General features: G+C 35.0%; 1 pseudogene; it reads right to left on the bottom strand.

The window, feature by feature from the left end:
* Positions 1–13,450: 13,450 nt before the first annotated feature.
* LOC123940716 lies at positions 13,451–20,035 on the bottom strand (annotated as a pseudogene).
* Between the last annotated feature and the right edge of the window lie 791 nt (positions 20,036–20,826).

The following is a 20,826-nucleotide window of genomic DNA, read 5'->3' as shown; positions in this document are numbered from 1 at the left end:
AATTTCAACAGCCTACAAACTCATACATACTTTTCATACTTTTTTTAATGTATAAAGAAAGTAAGTATGTGCAAAGAGCTGTTTATCTTCAGCTCATTTTCAGCACCTAAAGGATGGAAAAATATCTAAAACTATCACAAATTAGAACAAAATGAATGTCATTGGAGTCAGTTATATTTCTCCTTTGAGGTTTATAAAACCTATATGGAAAGTTCATCTTATACCAAATTATATTGTCATAGTTCTGATTTAATTTCCTTTAAATTCTTTTAAAATAAATGTTTAAGTTGTAAATTTTTTTTTTTAATGATACTGAATCTGATTCCAGTTCTTTCTCATCATTAAGTACTGGCCACCTGTTCTAATCAGGGCGGAAACAACCTCCTGGAAAACTATTATGATAGCACATTCAGCAAAAATAACTGATATGCAAGCAAACCATAAAAGATGCAGCTTTCCAGAAAGCACATTTTGTTGATTGTTCACTGTCTGAATATTCTTCATAGTGATTCTAGATGAAAGCCTCTTTCAATATTGTGAGCATGAGTGTGTAGTCTCCCTAGCATGTAGTTTCATATCCTTGGACAGGAAGGCTGGCTCACAGCTGGAGAAAAGGTCAAAGTGTTTAATTCCTGAAAAGCCTTACATTCCACAGAGTAGGAAAACACTTTTCCTTTATTTTTTTTATTTTAATTTTTATTATTTTGATACCTAAGAATGTGGGGGGAAAAAAGGAATGTGGCAGAAATCTATTCTAAGGTAGCCCAGTCAATCCTTATTTATTTTATAAATTTAGTCTCAGAACATTCTGGAAGAGAGACATTTCACAAAAGCCACTTCTAGACAGGGTTCCTTTGCAATTTCTGACAGTGGGCTCTTGGCTCCCTGTGGCTTTGTCTAGCTTTGATTTCTGTTGACATGCTACAAGGTTATTTTCACTGGGCTATACTCCCAAAATTGGTTGTCTTTTATGTGGTGGTATTGGAACACTGTGATAAAGCCATCAAGATTGGAAACATCCAGAATACCTGGGTGGCTCAGTCAGCTAAGTGTCCAACTCTTAGTTTTGGCTCAGGTTATGATCTCCTGGGTACTGGGATTGAGCCCACCCTAGCTGGGCTCCATGCTCAGTGGGAGGTCCACTTGAAGATTCTCTCCCTCTGCCCCTCCCCCTGCTCTCTCTCTCTCTCAAATAAATAAATAAATCTTTTCAAAAAGATTGGAAACCTCCAAGCAAAACCATGTACTCTAATTTCTTTATTGGCAATATAAGGGACGATCTGATTACATCCCATACCATGTCACTTAAAATTTCCATTCTCTTTTCTAGCTATGTTATCCAGACATTGATTCGTTTCCACACTTTGTATATGTCCCAAAAAGAAATAGTGATATGGAACTTGACAATCAGGGTAAATATTCTCTAGGTACCAAAAGAAAGGTTAATATTATAGTTTGTATCTTAGACCAAGTCTTGTTGATAAATCCCTATAATCTATATTTGTAATACCTAGGGAAACTATATTGAAAAAATTCTTGATTTCATCAATCCAAGCTCTGTGAATCATCTGTTACTTTTATTGATAATGTGTCCTGTGCTCCTAGAAACATACAAGGCAGAGAACGTCAGGGGAGGGCGTGATTTTACAGATTTTTAACTTTATGACTCTTGAGCTCCCTCTTCTGTTAGTCCTGTGAAATACTACATTTTGTTCTTGCCTTTTAATCTGCCTCCCCCCACCCCAAACCCCTTTGGCCAGGCTAATTTGGATTCTATTCCTATATTCCCAGCAGTTCAGTGTGGGGTTCTGTCCTGGAAGAGGCTTTGATTGGCACCTTCAGATCTAATTCCAGATAGCTTGTAGTCACCTACTGATAGGGTACACAAATGCCTGCCAGTTTCATCTGTTTTCCAAATTTTAGTAAGATTCCCTAATACATGTTGGTAGATTTTGAGTCTATCAAATGCTCTCCTGTTTCCCTCTGCTATCTCTTCTACAGTCACTGATGCTTCACAGGCCCTGCAGTTGTCTGTGGATTGTTCTGACCATTCAGACTTGGAGGTTTGTATAGGTACTTTATATTCAGGCTCGTATTTTGCTTCATAATATATTGTCTGTAGATTTTTGGTTTTATTATCCAAATTTATGCATGGATTCTCGTGGGGGAGATTTGGGGATTTTCAAAAATTAGGACCCATAGTGGAAGATTTGAGCCCATCTTTTGTCAGCATATGATAGAAAAAAAAACAGACAAAAATTAATAAGTAGACAAGATTTTAACAACATAATAAAAATGATTTAATTTACACATATTGAATTCAGTAGCAAATAATGTCATAATACACATTCTTTTCAAGTACACATTGAACATTAAAAAATCTTCTTGGCCATTAAGCAATTAGTGTCAAATTTCAAATGATGTAGAGCATATTCTTGGACTATAATGGAATTAGGCTAGAAGTTAATAGCAACATAATAGTTTGAAAATCCCCATCAGTTTGAAAGCAATGAATATATTACTAAATTACTTAGAGTTAAAAAACTAACTCATAGAAATTAGAACATATTTTGAAATTGAAAAATAATGAAAACACATTTCATGACTTCTGGGATGCAGGTAAAGCTGGTCTCAGAAGTGAATGAATAACATACATTATAATTTCTAATGCATGTGTTAGAAAGGAAGCAAGACCAATTATCAATTAGTGAAATGATCCATCTGGTGAACTTTCAGATTGTATTTCAGCAGAATCCCCTCTGCTTTTCACAGTTCAGTCATTAAAATACCAAAAAGCTCCACAGTCACATCAGACTGTCATACCTGTGGAATTGGGCTCATACATATACGCTTCTACATAGACAACCATACTGGTCACTACTTGTGTCTGGCCTCCGTTTTGGCTGTGTAGACTTTTATCAGTAGCTATAGCACTTTAATTGTTTGTGTAGAGAATATGAATCTCATTTAAGAAGTTACATTTTTTAAAATATTGATTTTTCTTTCTTCTTGGGAGCTGGGGGGAATAGTCTGGCTGAGCACAGGGGTTTTTGGGTTGGGGGAAAGCCTATGAAATCATGGAAGGCCTTAAATGGACTCTCTGTCTGGCTTACATTTATGACAGATTGCCCAAGCCCTTTAAGATTGAATTAATTTCCTTCTTTCTTTATCTTACCTCTCTTTTGAAAGTCTTAATAATAAAACACCATTAATTCACTATCATGTCCACTTCAACTGGATATTACTAATCTGTTATGTCTCCCTATATGTTTCTGCTATCCAGTCTCTTTCTCTTAAGAAACAATTAACCTGATGGATTCCCTGGGGAATTCTATCAAACTTTCAAAGAAGAAATAACACCTATTCTCCTGAAGCTGTTTCAAAAAATTGAAGCAGAAAGAAAACTTCCAGACACTTTTTATGAAGCCAGCATTACCCTGATCCCCAAACCAGGCAAAGACCCTACCAAAAAGGAGAATTTCAGACCAATATCACTGATGAATATGGATGCTAAGATTCTCAACAAGATCCTAGCAAACAGAGTCCAACAGCATATTAAAAAGATTATCCACCATGACCAGGTGGGATTCATCTCTGGGTTACAAGGATGGTTCAACATTCGCAAATCAATCAATGTGATAGAACAAATCAATAAGATAAGAGAGAAAATAGGACCACATGGTCCTCTCAATTGATGCAGAAAAAGCATTTGACAAAATCCAGCATCTGTTCCTGATGAAAATGCTTCAAAGTATAGGGATAGAGGGAACATTCCTGAACTTCATAAAATCTATCTATGAAAGACCCACAGCAAATATCATCCTCAATGGGAAAAAGCTTGCAGCCTTCCCATTGAGATCAGGAACACGACAAGGATGCCCACTCTCACCACTCTTGTTCAACATAGTATTAGAAGTCCTAGCAACAGCAATCAGACAACAAAGAGAAATAAAAGGTATCCAAATTGGCAAGGAAGAAGTCAAACTCTCTCTCTTCGCAGATGACATGATTCTTTATATGGAAAACCCCAAAGACTTCACCCCCAAACTACTAGAACTCATACAGCAATTCAGTAATGTGGGAGGATACAAAGTCAATGTACAGAAATCAGAAATCAGTAATCAGTGGCTTTCTATACACTAACAATGAAAATACAGAAAGGGAAATTAGAGAATCTATTCCATTTACTATAGCACCAAGAACCATAAGATACCTGGGAATAAACCTAACCAAAGAGGTAAAGGATCTGTACTTGAGGAACTACAGAACACTCATGAAAGAAATTGAAGAAGACACAAAAAGATGAAAGACCGTTCCATGCTCTTGGATCAGAAGAATAAACATTGTTAAAATGTCTATACTGCTTAGAGCAATCTATACTTTTAATGCCATTCCGATCAAAATTCCACCGGTATTTTTCAAAGAGCTAGAGCAAATAATCCTAAAATTTGTATGGAATCAGAAGAGACCCCAATGTGCTAAGGAAATGTTGAAAAACAAAAATAAAACTGGTGGCATCACGTTACCTGATTTCAAGCTTTACTACAAAGCTGTGATCACAAAGACAACGTGGTACTGGCATAAAAACAAACATCTAGACCAGTGGAACAGAGTAGAGAGCCCAGATATGGACCCTTAACTCTATGGTCAAATAATCTTCGACAAAACAGAAAAAAAATATACAGTGGAAAAAAGACAGTCTCTTCAATAAATGGTGCTGGGAAAACTGGACAGCTATATGTAGAAGAATGAAACTCTACCATTCTCTTACACTGTACACAAAGATAAACTCAAAATGGATAAAAGACCTCAATGTGAGACAGGAATCCATCAGAATCTAGAGGAGAAAATAGGCAGTAACCTCTTCGATATCAGCCACAGCAACTTCTTTCAAGACATGTCTCCAAAGGCAAAGGAAACAAAAGCGAAAATGAACTTTTGGGACTTCATCAAGATCAAAAGCTTCTGCACAGCAAAGGAAACAGTCAACAAAACAAAGAGGCAACCCACGGAATGGGAGAAGATATTTGCAAATGACAGTACAGACAAAAGGTTGATATCCAGGATCTATAAAGAACTCCTCAAACTCAACACACACAAAACAGATAATCATATCAAAAATGGGCAGAAGATATGAGCAGACACTTCTCCAATGAAGACATACAAATGGCTATCAGACACATGAAAAAATGTTCATCATCACTAGCCATCAGGGAGATTCAAATTCAAAATTCAAGTTCAAAACCACATTGAGATACCACCTGACACCAGTTAGAATGGCCAAAATTAGCAAGACAGGAAACAACGTGTGCTGGAGAGGATGTGGAGAAAGGGGAACCCTCTTACACTGTTGGTGGGAATGCAAGTTGGTGCAGCCAACTTTGGAGAACAGTGTGGAGATTCCTCAAGAAATTAAAAATAGAGCTTCCCTATGACCCTGCAATTGCACTGCTGGGTATTTACCCCAAAGATACAGATGTAGTGAAAAGAAGGGCCAACTGTACCCTAATGTTTATAGCAGCAATGGCCACGGTCGCCAAACTGTGGAAAGAACTAAGATGTCCTTCAACGGACAAATGGATAAGGAAGTTGTGGTCCATATACACGATGGAGAATTATGCCTCTATCAGAAAGGATGAATACCCAACTTTTGTAGCAACATGGACGGGACTGGAAGAGATTATGCTGAGTGAAATAAGTCAAGCAGAGAGTCAATTATCATATGGTTTCACTTATTTGTGGAGCATAACAAATAACATGGAGGACAAGGGGAGATGGAGAGGAGAAGGGAGTTGAGGGAAATTGGAAGGGGAGGTGAACCATGAGAGACTATGGACTCTGAAAAACAACCTGAGGGCCTTAAAGGGGTGGGGGGGTGGGAGGTTGGGGGAAGAAGGTGGTGGGTATTAGGGAGGGCACGTGTTGCATGGAGCACTGGGTGTGGTGCAAAAACAATGAATACTGTTACTCTGAAAAGAAATTTTAAAAAAAAGTAACCATTAAAAAAAAAGAAACAATTAAAATTCTGATTTGGTGGTATGAAATTCTCTTTTTCTTTTCTTAAAAATATTTTTTAGATGTGTATAAGCAGCCCTAAGCAATATGTTTAGTTCTGCTTGTTTTAGGGGCAAAACATGGAATTACACTCTATGTAGTCTTTGAGACATGAGTTTCACTCAACCATTAGCCATAGATATTGCATAGAATGTAATCTTATTCATTTTCACCAATGCATAAAATGTTCTATTATGAGAATATGCCACAATTTATTTAATAGTCCTTTTGTTTTGGAATATTTAGGTTTTTCCCAGGTTTTTGTTTTGTTTTTGTGGGAGTTTTTTTGCTGTTACAAGATATGCTGCTTTTCTAGGCCTCCAGGTGTGCATGTCAGAGTTTTTCATATATATATACACATATATATATATCTGAGATAAGTATAGTCTACTGTACTATATATGTATATGGTATATGTATCTATATACTATATACTAGATACTAGATACTATATAGTAGGCTATATATATATCTCTCTCTCAGGTCCACACATATGTGTGTATACATATATATATACATATATGTATCTATATACTAGATACTATATAGTAGACTGTATATATATGTATATGTATATGTATGTATATGTATGTATATGTGTGTATATATATACATATGTGTGGACCTGAGAGAGATATATATATCATTATATATACATATATATGGATATTATATATCTACTCCCACATATATGTATGTGGGAGTAGAATTGCTGACTCATGGAAAATTTAATGCTACTGTATTTTCTAATAGCTATACCTTCTCAAAAGCAGTGTATGAATATTCCTATTGTCCTGCATCTTTTCCAGTAATTTGATGTGTTAAACTTCATTTTTGCCAATTAAATCTGTGTGATATAGTATTTTATTTTGGTTTTAGTTGCATTTCTCTAAATGCTAATGAGTTTGGTTATCTACCTATGTTTAGTGGTCTTAAGTGTTTCATGACATGCATATTCAAACGTATTGCTTCTTTTTTCATTGCTTGTTCTTTCTAATTAGTGCAAGGCACATTTTTCTATATACAGATGCATATACATATATAGAATCCTGATTTTTTGTTGTTGTAGTTGAGGTAGGAAGTAGAGAGAATGTTTGCTCATGCAGTGTCTGGGGTAGCTGTGGTTCATCCAGGTGGAAGGTCTAACACTTCTGTATACCAATCTGGAAATTAGGAGAAATACTTTGTTGAAAGCTCTTTGAGAGGAGCAATAAGCTGAAGGTGACTAGTAGGCTCTTCTAGATTTAACCAATATTTTCTTTTCTATCCCAACTTCATAAGAAATTCAGACAAAATTTGCCTTTGCTTGGATGGAACTCCAATATAGGTTTATTATCTTCCTTCAGGGATGTCTGACCCCTCTCAAATACTGTCACTACAATTTTAGGGACAATTTTGACCTGGTGAATATTAAGAGAAAGGTAATTCTTTATAGTAGCATATCAGGATAATTTCTCCCTGGGGAGAAAACCAAAGACTATATTGATTCACATGATTAGCTGAAGATGGTTAATCAAAATAGATAAAATACAGGAACTAACCCAATCAGTAAGTTTTCTGAGAATAACTTGATTCAGGATCTTGAGATACATTACATGGATGTATGGAACAAGATAGTCTTTGTGGATGAACACTAAGAAATAAACAGTCCCTGCAGGCTATTTGGATATTGCTAGATGTATATACCAACATAGGCACCCTGCATTGAAATAACGAATTTGGCCAGGCTCTGGAACAAAAATGGCCTGCACACAGGATTTTGGAGGTGGGCAATAGACACTTGCAGATAAAGTCAAGCACTGCCACCCAGTGGTATCTTTTGGAATTTGGGATTCAAAATGTACTTGATGGAGTAGCAAAATACTACATTTTTGAACAATTGCTAGTCTGTTGTTGGGCCCTGCTGCAAACATCTTCCATTACAGAAGTCCAGTAGATAATCTTAAGAGCTGAGATATTTTATGTAATATGTAGTGTCAGAGAGACATCTTTTTTGATAACATGGAAACTACATATATGGGACATATCTCGAGATGTATGGGGATGGGACTAAATCCTCTCGGTATTTGTTTCCTATTTGTTACATTTGCTTTTTTCCCCCACCATTTTCCTTCTTTTTTAAATTATTTCAGATTTTTATAATTGTTTTCTCCAGTACTGGGTTATGAGATATACCTCTTGGTTTTATTATTTTTTAGTGGTTGCTTTAGAATTTACAGTGTGCATCTTTATGTTGTCAAATCTAACTTCCAATAATGTGCTACTTCATACAAAAGTTCATACAGAACTTTCCAACAGTTTACTGCCATTTCCTCTTTTCCATCTTTTTGGTTATTGTTGCCATATATTTCAATGCTAAATGTTATGAACCCAATGTTATAGAAATACTTTTTAAATTGTTATCTTTTGAAGAATTTTTAAGATGGTAAAAAAATCTATATTGACCCAAATGATTATCTTTCTGTAAATCTTCATTCCTTCATGTAGATCAGAGTTATCTTCTTTTTTCTTTCTGAAGCACTGCTTTTTATCATTTTCTGTAGTTCATGTCTGCTTGCAGTGATTTCTCTCAGCTTGTATTTCTTGAATACAATTTTATTTTGCTTGAATTTAAGAAAATGATTTCACTTTGAATAGGGTTATCAAAGAATTTTTCTTCAGAACTTTAAAGATGTTGATCTGTTCTTACAAATTTTATAATGAGAAGTCTGTGACTATTCTTATTCATATCCTTTTGTATTTAGTATTTCTTTTTATCTCTGGCTAGTTTGAAGACTCTCTTTTTATCACTTTTTTAGCATTTTGATTAAAATGTGACTTGCTATCATTTATATTTCTATTCTCTTGTGACTTACTGAGTTTCTTGGATCTTTGAGTTCATAGCTTTCTTGAGATTTGGAGAATTTTGACCTTTCTGACCTTCAAATAATTTATCCTCTCTTCTCCTGCTCCAACAATATGTCTGCTACCTCTTACACATATTCAGTGGCTTGATATTTTCCTAGAGGTCACTGGAACTCTCCATTTTTCCATTTTTCCTCCCCCATGTGCTTAATCTTGAATACTTTCTGTTGTTATTCAAGTTCACTGATTTTTGTATGAAATTTGAAAACTGGTTTGGTAAATACTCAATCTTCGTTCTGCTTAAAAGTGGCCTCGACTCCTCTATGTTCTTTGCATTAAAAAATATTACAATTTGCTTATCAGTTTCCCCCCCAAAACCTTTTGAGATATTAAGTCAGGTTTTGTGGAATCTGTGGATTAATTTTAGGGGAACTGGTAAATTAAAGTTAGTTTTCCAATGCATGTACATGGTGTATTTCTTAAGTGATTTAAGTCTTTTCTAATTTCTCTTGACAACGTTTTCATTGTCATAGTCTTAAAAATCTTTCATTAGATTTAATTATGGGAATTTGATGTTTTATGTTGCTATTTTGAATGGTCTTGATGTTCTAATTTTATTCTCACTTTTTTGTTATTATACATAGGAACATGTTTGATATTTTAATATTGACCTGTATATTAAGATGTTGCTAAATTTACTTATTAACTGTGACTTTGCAAATTCCTTAGGAATTTCTTCTCAGATGATCATGTCATCTTCCATGAAAGGCAGTTTATTCCTTTCTTTTCAATATATATGACTTTGATTTTTCTTCTGCCTTACTGCTTTGGCTAAGACTTCTAATGCTGAGTTGGGGTAATGAGAGTGAGTATCTTAATTTTTTCCCCCTGATTTTAGGAGTGAGGGATTTTATATTTCACTATTAAACATGATAATATGTTAGACCTAGGTTTTTCATAGATACCTTTGGAGAAATTCTTTTGTTGTGCTTGTATGGTGAGAGATTTATTATTATTATTACAATTATTATTATCATTATTAATGCATGTCAGATGATTTCAACTGCTTTTACTATAGTCTATTGAAATTATCATTTTTTCTCCATTAGTATGGTTTTCAAATGTTAAGCCAACATGTATAAGTAAAATGAATCCCGTTTTTGATATATATATATATATATATATATAACTTATATATATAGTAGTTGGTTCTATTTGTTAACAATTGTGTTTAGAATTGCAGTGTTCAATCTCATGAGAAATTTTCATCTATTAATTTCTTTTTATCTTTCTTTTTTTAAATTTGGCCTTGAGACTAGTTTAGCTGGTCTCATAAAATGATTTGCGAATCAATGGGTTAAGCATCTGCCTTCAGCTCAGGTCATGGTCCTGGGGTCCTGGGATGAGCCCTGGGTGGGTCTCCCTGCTTCTTCCTCTCCCTCTGACCCCCACTCATGCATATACTCTCTCAAATAAAGAAATAAAATCTTTAAAAAAATGATTTGTCAGGTACTCCATCTATATTTTTTCCCTTCTCTGGAAAGTTTATGTAAGACTAGTTATTCTTTCTTCTTTCAAAGTTTTGCAGATTTCAACAGTGAACCTATCTTGCCTATGGTTTTCAACGTTGGTAGTTTTTTAAATAGCAGATTAAATTTCTTAAACAGTTAAATTGACATCCAGATTTAGATTTATTCTTGAGTGACTTTATTCATTGTTTTTTCAAAGAATTTATCCATTTCATGCTAAGATTTTAAATTTATTAACATAATGTTGTTTATAATATTTTATCTTTCCAAATGCCAGTAGAATCTCTAGTGATGCCCTCTTTCTTGTTTCTGTTAATTTTTTTGATGATCTATTCAAGGATTTACCACTTTACTGGCATTTTCAAAAGATATTAGGACTTTTTGTTGATCCTCTTTATTTCATATTTATTTTTATTCATTAATTAATGTTCTTACCTTTATTAATAATTTTCTCTGCATACTTAAAGTTTTATTTGCTGTTTGTAATTTCTTGAAATGGGTGATTGGATCACTGATTTTCATTTTGAGTGATACTATGGAATGAACACTTTAAACATATGTCATACATTTAGGTATGTAGAATCAGCTGAGCAACTTTTCAACTTTTTTAAAGTTTGATGGTAATGTGGATTAATGAGGAATTCTTTCATGATAAATAGATTTTGTTTCTTTGCCAAGTAATTTCTAAATATCATGATGAATATAGAAGTGATTTAATAATTAGGGGCCCCTGGGTGGCTTAGTCGTTAAGCGTCTGCCTTTGGCTCAGGTCATGATCCCAGGGTCCAGAGATGGAGCCCTACATTGGGCTCTTTGCTCAGCAGGATACCTGCTTCTCTCTCTCCCACCTACCCCTGCTTGTATTCCCTCTCTTCTTTTCTCTCTCTGTCAAATAAATAAATAAAATCTAAAAAAAAAAGTGATGTAATAATTATAAGAATATAATGTCAACATCTTTCAGTTTAGTGTACCAAAAATAATTGTAGCATAGTGTAAGGTAATAATGAAACAAAGCAGTGGAAAGTATTTATTAAATGGAAATTTTTTCCTATGACTTTTATTTTATGATTGAATTATTAATGGAATGGTCATAAGAACCTTTGACTGTACATATCAATACAACCATATACCGTGATTAGACAGCATCCTCAAATTTACAACAAAAATTTATTATACAAAATTAATTGGTCTCTTCTTTGGGCGTTATAATATTTAGATATTATAGGTAGAAATATCGTATCTTTATTTTAAAGAGAAATATGGTACATACACATATATAGCATTATAATGATGAAGATTGCTACATCTCAGCTAATTGGAACAAAGGAAGACCCAAGTCCAAATTTAAATGTAAATGGGAATGCCATTTCACCAAATTTCATGCACCGAGGGTTGCCTTGTATCAAAACCTTACAAATTATTAATGAGAATTGTCTTAAACTAACTTTCTCTTCCTCTAAGTTGCAACTGAAGAAATCTTGTTTATTTGCATCTATTAGTCATTATAGGTCACCTACTTTGGGAGAACAGTGTTATATACCTGAATGGTCCCTACTTTCCACAGCAGCTGAGAATATATTTATATATATTATAAAGAATATATTATGAGGAATGTACTTCTCAGCTCAGCCTCCATTATGGAGACTGAGACCACGCATGAGTGGGGCCACATCATAATTGTAGGAATGGAGAGGGACTGACCAGCACCACTGGACCTACTGGTTTTATATTTAATCAGTATCATGGGGGTATAATTCACCCACTGAAAATATACATACCACAAACCTATTTCAAAAAGTAAAGATTTCTATCAAAATATCCTCATAATTACAAATAATGAAGTGTGGGATTTTTTTTTCCTTTCCAACCCTCTTTCTCCCTCAGTCAAAGGGAGATACATACATTGATAAATACATTGATTTCGTATGTATAGTCTCAGTGCTAATTTTGGTTGAGCTCCTTCTTTTTCTGGCCCATGTGTGTTTTACGTTTCCCTGTTTCTGTGACTTACAGATTAGTTCTGCTCTCTACAGCTTCAAGGTGAAATTCTGTGAAGCCTCCTCATCTTTCTGCCTCCTGTCCCTAGCTTGTCAATTGGATTTTCTTCTTGGGCGTCCCCCCCAACCCCACCTAGAAAGGAACCCTCAGGTTTCAGATAATCACCCTAATCCTCTAGGTAAGGATCATTCTTGATATCTGCATGTACACCTGTCAGTTCTGGGATATTTGGACTGGCATAGAGCACCACCACCACCACGTGGCTAGAAACTAGAACAGCAGAAATTCCTTGAACATTGTTTTATTTATTTATTTTTTTACTTTTTTTTTTAAGATTTTATTTATTTGACAGACAGAGATCACAAGTAGGCGGAGAGGCAGGCAGAGAGAGGAGGAAGCAGGCTCCCCGCTGAGCAGAGAACCCGATGCGGGTCTCTATCCCAGGACCCTGGGATCATGACCGGAGGCAAAGGCAGAGGCTTTAACCCACTGAGCCACCCAGGTGCCCCTACTTGAACATTGTTAAACACGAAATCCCTAACCACAAGGACTGGGCTCAAGGACTTGTTATAAGTAAATATTTGGGAACTTTCCAGATGGGCTGCATCCATGCTGAATAAAGCGTAAGGACAATAGTTCCCCAACAGAGTAGTTATTCAGGTAGTCTTTTCTTCCAGTACCAAAGCATGCATCAGCTGTATTACTTCCTTCCCAAGGCAGAATGAACACATGTTGAAACAGGGTTTCTTTCTCTCTCTATCTATCTTGGGATCTTTTCACTCGGGGCTTCTCACGAGGAAGAGATGTGCTGGGGCTACTATTTAGCCAAATGTCATTTGAGTGGTAAAAGGAGCATGGAAATGTTAGAGATTTATGTTCTTCTGACATGTAAATTCCTGACTTTCAGCAAGACAATGGGACTCAGTTGAAATAGTGGATTCAGTTCTTAGTTTCCTTTCCCTTACATAATTAAAAAAAAAAAAAAACTCTTTTACAATCATGCATTTAACGAAGTAATCTAGATTTCATCTTTTGCTGAAATTCTTCTCCAGCCAATGCTGGACTTCTTGAAGGTTGTAGTGGAAAGGGCCCTTTCGTCCCAGATAAGCAATTCTCTGTCTCTGCACAATACACATACATTCAAAGGCTACATCATAAACTGCATTGGGATTATTGTCCATGTGTTCAGCCACAGCTTGGCACTGGGGTGGCAAGAAGAAATGCTCCGGAAGCTGGTGGTCTGCTGCACATCGGTCTTCCAGTGTTTCTTCACTTCAAAAGACAAAGAAGAATCACCAGACACTGACCAATCTTCTGAAAGATGAGCCTCATCCATGTAGACCAACAGAAAGTCAGCCACTGAAGAGAACTCTTCCACTAGTTTGCTGAAGGCTGGCAGCTAGCTAGTAAAAGGAGGTCAAGTGGCTGAGCCAAAGTTGACCACCAGTAGGTGCTCAGGGCTGCCAGTCAATAAGGTGGCATTCAGCTCTATCAACCATCTTTACTTGGGCACCATTTCTAATGTTGTCACCTCCTTCATAAATGGAGACATACACCACATTGGAATTGGGGACACTTCACAATTTTACCTGCTTGTAGGCATTGGGGAAGAAGCTCTTCCAGATGGAGCATATTCAGCATGGGCCTCCACTCCACATCAGCAGACTTGGAGTGGCTCAGCAACAGTACTACATACCCCAAGTCACATGGAGCAGTGGTTCCAAACCAGCTTATTCTAACACCAAAATGTATATTATTTCTAGATCCCAAGGCAGGGAAGAGAATGAATGAAGGAAGGAACAGGGGCTCCTGGGATTCCTAATTCAGTTCTTCCCACCTTGTTTTACTCTGCCCACAAACTTTTCATTTTCAGGAGGTCCCTACAGCATCTGTTGCAAGATGATCACCTGGGATCATCACTTGCCTGGAATTGCCAGCAATCCCTATACTGATGGATGAAAGATTACTCCAAACTCTGCTGTAAAAGAGAGGAGAAGACAAGGGGTCAATGCTCAGAAACAAGACCTTAAATGGAAATTTGACAAAAGAAATTCTTGGTACTGTATTTTGCAGATAGGAATACTATATTGTGTTCATACTAGCAAATAATTGTTATTTAAAGTAAAAATAACTTCTTTGCTAGAACTTGCTGAAGAAATAAACATTCTCCTATGCCTTTACTGCTCAAATATTTTTACATGGAATTTTTTGTAAAAACAGCTTTCATTCTACTCTGAGAAAAATGTCAAACTGATGATAAAAACTGGGTTTTTTCATTTGTTTAGATAATTTATCTAAAAAAGCCTGCTAGATATAGGCAACACTTAGAAAAATATCAAAGGGATTTTACTGAGTATAAGAAGACAATCTAATTTAACTCTATGCCAAAAATCCCAACACTATTAAATAGCATAAACAATATATTTTACAACTAACAATATCCAATTTACAATGTCTGTCATTTAATAAAAAAATGAAGAGGCATCTAAAGAAGCAGAAAAATAAGACTCAAATCAGAAAAGGAAATTAAATCATTGACCTATTGGCTATCATGATAGATGACATAGCAGACAAAGACTTTAAAACAGCTATCATAAATATGCCTCATATGTTCAAGAAGTTAGAGAAAAATATGAGCATGAAGGAAAAAAAGAGAAGGAAAAAGCATAAAAAAGCATTTATTTAAAAACCCAAATGGAAGGTCTCAAATTGAAAATTATAGTATCTGTAATTAAAAATATATGAGTAGGTTTAATAGCAGATTAACAGAAGATCCATAACCTTGAAAACATGGAAATGATAAATATCCAAAATCAAGCAGAGAGACAAAAATAATAGGAAAAATGAGGAAAGTGTTAGTCACTTCTGGAGTAATATCAAACTGTTTATATAAGTGTAACTGAATTCTCAAAAGTAGAAGTGGAAGGTGGGGTCAGAAGAAAAAAATGTTCAAAGTCTTCCCAAATGTGAAAACTAAATCCCCACAGATCCCAAAAAGCTCACAGAACCCAAATTTGGATATAAAGAACATCACACAAACCTACATCAAATTCAATTCCAGGAAATCAGTGATAAAAAGTAAAGCTTAAAAACACACAGAGAAAAGGGCTCATGATGGAGGTACAAAGATAAGAGTGACTGCAGACTAATCATCTGAAAATATGAAAGGAAAAGATGATATAGTGATGTTACTAAAGGACTGAATGGAAACAAAGGAAAATCTGTCAGTGTAGACTTCTTCACAGATGAAAACAATTACTTTTAAAATAAAGGCAAAGTATCAAAATAAAGATATTTTCCAAATAAATGGAGAGAGAATTTATAGCCAACAAATCCGCACTATACAAATTGTTAAGGTGAGTGCTTCAGATGAAAGAAATATGATAACAGATGGAAATTTGGGTGTACATGAAGCACTGAAGACTCTTAGAAATGGGAAATATGTGGATAAATTTTAAAAAATTATTTCTTCGTATTTATAATCTAATTAAAAGATAATTATATGAAACAAAGTGGAATTTATAGTGTATGTAGAAGTAAGATATATGGCAAGTTTAGCACAGTGTTTGATGGGGGATAATAGAAGCAGGTTATCATGTTGTTCTTACACAATATGGGGAGTGGTGTAATATTATTTGAAAGGTGAGTGATAAAATACGTATTGCAGAGGCTACAGTATACAGTAAATTATAAAACAAGGATCTATAGCTATTAAGCCAAAAATGGAGACAAAATGGGATCATTGAGAAAAGCTCAAGTAATCTGAAATGACAAATAGAAATATTTAGCAAGATGATGGATTTGAACTCAGTCACATCAGTAATTAGTGGGGACACTAATAAGGCACTAATTTAAAAAACTAGATTGGTTTTATTAGTATCAGACAATGTAGATTTTTAAAATAAAAAATTATCAGAAATGCAGAAAGGCATAATGCTAAAAGGATTAATTCTTTAAAAGGGCATGACAATCATAAATATTTTTTCACTTGAGAGCTTCTAAGTGGAGGAAAGAAAAAATAAGAAAACTAAACACTGAAATAGACAAATCCAAAATTATAGTTGAATTATAGTTAACAATACTGTATCATGTATTTGAAAGTTGGTAAGAGAATGAAAGTTCTTATCACAAGACAAAAAATTTTGTGGGGTGCCTCGGTGGCTCAGTTGGTTATGCATCTGACTTTTTATCTCAGCTCAGGTCTTAATCTCAAGGTTGTAGGTTTGAAGACCACATTGAGCTCCACGCTGGTCATGGAGCTTACTTAAAAAAGTGTGTGGCTATATATGGTGATGATGTTAAGAAGACTTATTGTGGTGATTATCTCATAGTATATATAAAAATGGAGTCATTATTTTGTATACCTGAAGCTAAAATGCTGTTTGTCAGTTACATCTCAATAAAATAATTATAGTTGGAAATTTCAACACTTATTTTCAAAGTAATTGACTGAAAATTTAAGCAGAAAATAAGTAATAATATAGGAGACTTGAGCATTTTCAAACATTTTGACTCAAATTTCATATAGGAAAGACTCCATTCGATAATACAAGAGTACACATTCCTTTCAATTATATGTAGATATATACATCTATCTATCTATCTATCCACCGTCTATCTATACACTATAGGCCATATCGTAGGTTATTGAGATGGCAGTAACAGAGACTGGATTTACACCAGTGCCTGAAATAACTTAAAGACAAGTTGACCCAATATATGAAACAACAGTTTTCAGGAAACTGAAGGTCAGGAAATGAAGGACAGTGATCTCTGAATAGTTGTAGACAGAGGAAGTGAGCCCTATATGTGTTTCATCTTATTCCCTTGTGAGAGATATATGGCTTTGGTATAAGGAAGGGAAACCCAGGTGGATGCTAGTGATCATCCAGGTGGATGATAGTGATACTATCTTCATATAGTGATATGAGAAACTATGAGGAGACCAAAACATCTAGAGGTTTCAGGACAAAAATGTTAGTTTTACCAGGTTAATAGAACTAAAAAGAGAATCCAGAAATCGATGCCACACTTATAAGGTCAATTGATTTTTTTTTTTTAACCAGACTGCCAAGATAATTCAGTGAGAAAAGTATTGTCTTTTTACAAATCATTCTAGAGCTATTGGATAACTATATGTTTAAATTTATTTTTCCAAACTACCTTCACAGCATATATAAAAATTAAGTTGAAATGAGTCATTGACTTAAATCTAAGAGCTAAAACTTCCAAAAGAAAAAAAGAGAAAATCTTTGTGGTCATGGAACAGGAACAATTTCTTTCTTTCTTTTTCTTTTTAAAAATTTTTTTCTTTCTCTTTTTATTTTTTAAAATTTTATTTTTTTCAGTGTTCCAAAATTCATTGTTTATGCACCACGCCCATTGCTACATGCAATACATGTAATTATTAATTAATACCCTTAATACCCACCACCAGGCTCACCCAACCTCCCACCCTCCTCCCCTCCAAAGCCCTCAGTTTGTTTCTCAGAGTCCACAGTCTCTCATGGTTTGTCTCCCCCTCTGATTTCCCCCATATCACTTCTCCTCTCCACCTCCCACAGGAACAATTTCTTAAATAGGATGCAAAAGCATGAACTAAATGAAAAAAAATTGATTTTATTAAGATTTTTTATCTTTAAGATCCAGTGTTAAAAAAAAAAGGTAAACTACAGAGAAAAAATACTTGATAAACCCATATCTAAGAAAGAACTGTATTTAGACTATGTAAAAAACTCTTCAACTCAATAAAAAGTTAACAAAGTAATGAGAAAAATATTTGAAGAGACTTTTTACTAAATGGATATATGAATGACAAAAAAGTACTGATAAAATGTCATTTGTCATTAAGGAAATGTACATTAAAAACATAATGAGATACATCTGCATACCCACTAGATTGGCTAAAATTAAAAATACTGACAATACCAAGGGTCAACAAGGATATGGAGCAAGTAACTCAAACTCTTCATATGTTGTTACTGGGAATGCAAATTGTACAGTAACACTGGGAAACAGTTTAGGGATTTCTTATAAAGTTTAACATATGGCCCAGGAATATCATCCTAGAAATTACTCAAGAGAGAGAAAAAAGTATGTCCTCAAAAATACTTTGTAGGCGGGGGCACTTGGGTGGCTCAATCAGTTAAATATCTGCTGACTCTTGATTTTGGCTCAGGTCATGACCTCAGAGTTGTGAGATTGAGCCCTCCATCGGGCTCACGCTGGGTGTGGAGGCTGCTGAAGATTCTCTCTCTCTCTTTCTCCCTCTGCACCCCACCCCCACTCCATTCTCACTCTCTCTCTCAAAAAAAAAAAAAAACACACAACAAAAAAACAAAAAACTTTGTATATAAGCAGATGTTCACAGAAGTTTTATTCATAAGAGTTACAAATTAGAGAAAACCCAAATTCCCATCATCTGACAGATGGAGAAGCAAATTGTGTATATTTAACAAAAGAACAATATTCAGCAATAAAAAAACCCCTAAATGCTGATGCATGGGTTATCATGGATGAACCTCAAAAGCATTTTACTAAATGAAGGAAGCCAGACACAAAAGAACACATACCAGTTGTAGGTTGTCACTTAGGTAAAATTCTTGGAAAGGTAACACTGTAGTGACAAAGAGTGGTTCAGTGCTTACCAACATCTAGAGCAAAGAGGGGTATGAAAGCAACCATGGTGTTGGTCATAGGACTGCTTGGTTTGGCCAAACGCATCATACTATACCTTTAAAATATGTGAATTTTATTTGATGTGAAATATACCTCAGTTAAACTGATTTACAAGAGAGAGAATTGGGAAGGGCAAAAGAGTGAAGATCCAGTGAAGAGTGAAGAACCACTTAGACTGGTGCAAAATCCTAAGTGCCAAGTTCATGTAATGCTTTAGGTTCACAGGTCCCAAATGATCAAAATAAGAGATTATTTTAACCATTGAATCAGACTTTATCTAACTGAAGAGCCAAAGCATTTATTCTTAACTGGAATAATGTCCTTTATGATAATAACTAAATCATATGAAAATAAAGTCATTAGACCACTTAATTTCCAGATTTGTGATTAATATCTTTCAGGCCCTGTTTGGCAAAATACTTGCATTCACTTAGTCTTTTTAAAAATAGCATTTTATCAAACACTGCAGCAAAATTTAGATTTAAACTTTTGACTAACAGAGAAGGCCTAAGAAATGAGCTGTCTCTTTTATTTATTGTAATTCATTAGAAAGTTTAAGTATATTTTATTTTTATTATTCAACTAGTTACAAATAGTGAGTATATATTTTGCTGGTACATGGGAGACTTCTGGCAAATTATTTACCTCTGGCAAGGGAGAGGCCCTTGGAGGATACAATTAAAATATTATCTTACATGATTAGAAATCTCTTCTATGCAGTTAAAACTGTTTTGAAGAGGTGCTAGAAAGTAACCAGGCCATAAACACAGACAAAGAGAAATAAAATCTTTCTCAGTGAAAAGGGCATGAAAATGTCCTCACCCTTAAAAAAATTTATTTATTCAGAAAATGAATGCCGAAATTCTAGGTTAGAGGTTAGGCAAATAATGAAAGCAGCTCTTACAATAAGTCATTGTTAGGGTGCCAACCATTGTGGTTTTCTGGAGGTTGAGGAGTTCCTCAGGATACAAGACTTTTGGTGCTAAATCTGAGACAGTGTAGACACAGAGACATAGACATGCAGAGACAGAGAGACAGAGGGATGATTCAATGAGATGTGATACATGTTTTAATAGCTTTAATATAAATGTATCTGTCAGTGTTGGACACATAGGACAGAGTCTAATCTACTCAGTGCTCTCATCCTGGGACAGACCAGGAAATCAGCCAGCAAATTGTCTCCCTCCTAGTCTGCAACTTCCCCTTGCACAATTTGTGGTTCTATGGTGAGGAGTTCAAGGATAAAATGTTAGTAATCATCTTAATCTGGAGTGTCTCTAGTGATGAGCTGCATGTTTTACATCAGGATTAGTTCTAGGTCTTTCTGTAGAAATCCCCATGAATTTTGTTGCTGGCTTCTTTGTTCCCCAACATCCAATAAAAGCCAGTTGATAAATTTAATGGTTGAGGATCAGAAAAAACAAAATAGATATTAACCAAATCATTCACTACTAAACCAGATTCCCCCCCAACCTCCAAACCCTTGGGAAGAGGGTTGACATGCTCCTGGAATCACATTTAAGTGGTAGCAACTAATGGAGTCATAGAAAATAGACTTCTACATTTTAGCTAGTATTTAAAGTTCAAAACCATCTTCATGAACATTTTAAAACTTTATTGAGAGTTGAAAGAGTGGCAAGTTAGACATTGACAATACTCTGCCTGGATGAGGGCTGAATATCACAAAAATATCCAGGTTCACAAATTGGTTTTGCTTGTTGGT

This window comes from Meles meles, chromosome 4 (assembly GCF_922984935.1).
Source record: "Meles meles chromosome 4, mMelMel3.1 paternal haplotype, whole genome shotgun sequence".
Classification (NCBI taxonomy): Eukaryota; Metazoa; Chordata; class Mammalia; order Carnivora; family Mustelidae; genus Meles; species Meles meles.
The sequence above is the reverse complement of the archived record's forward strand: the minus strand, read 5'-3'. Positions and strand labels throughout refer to the sequence as shown.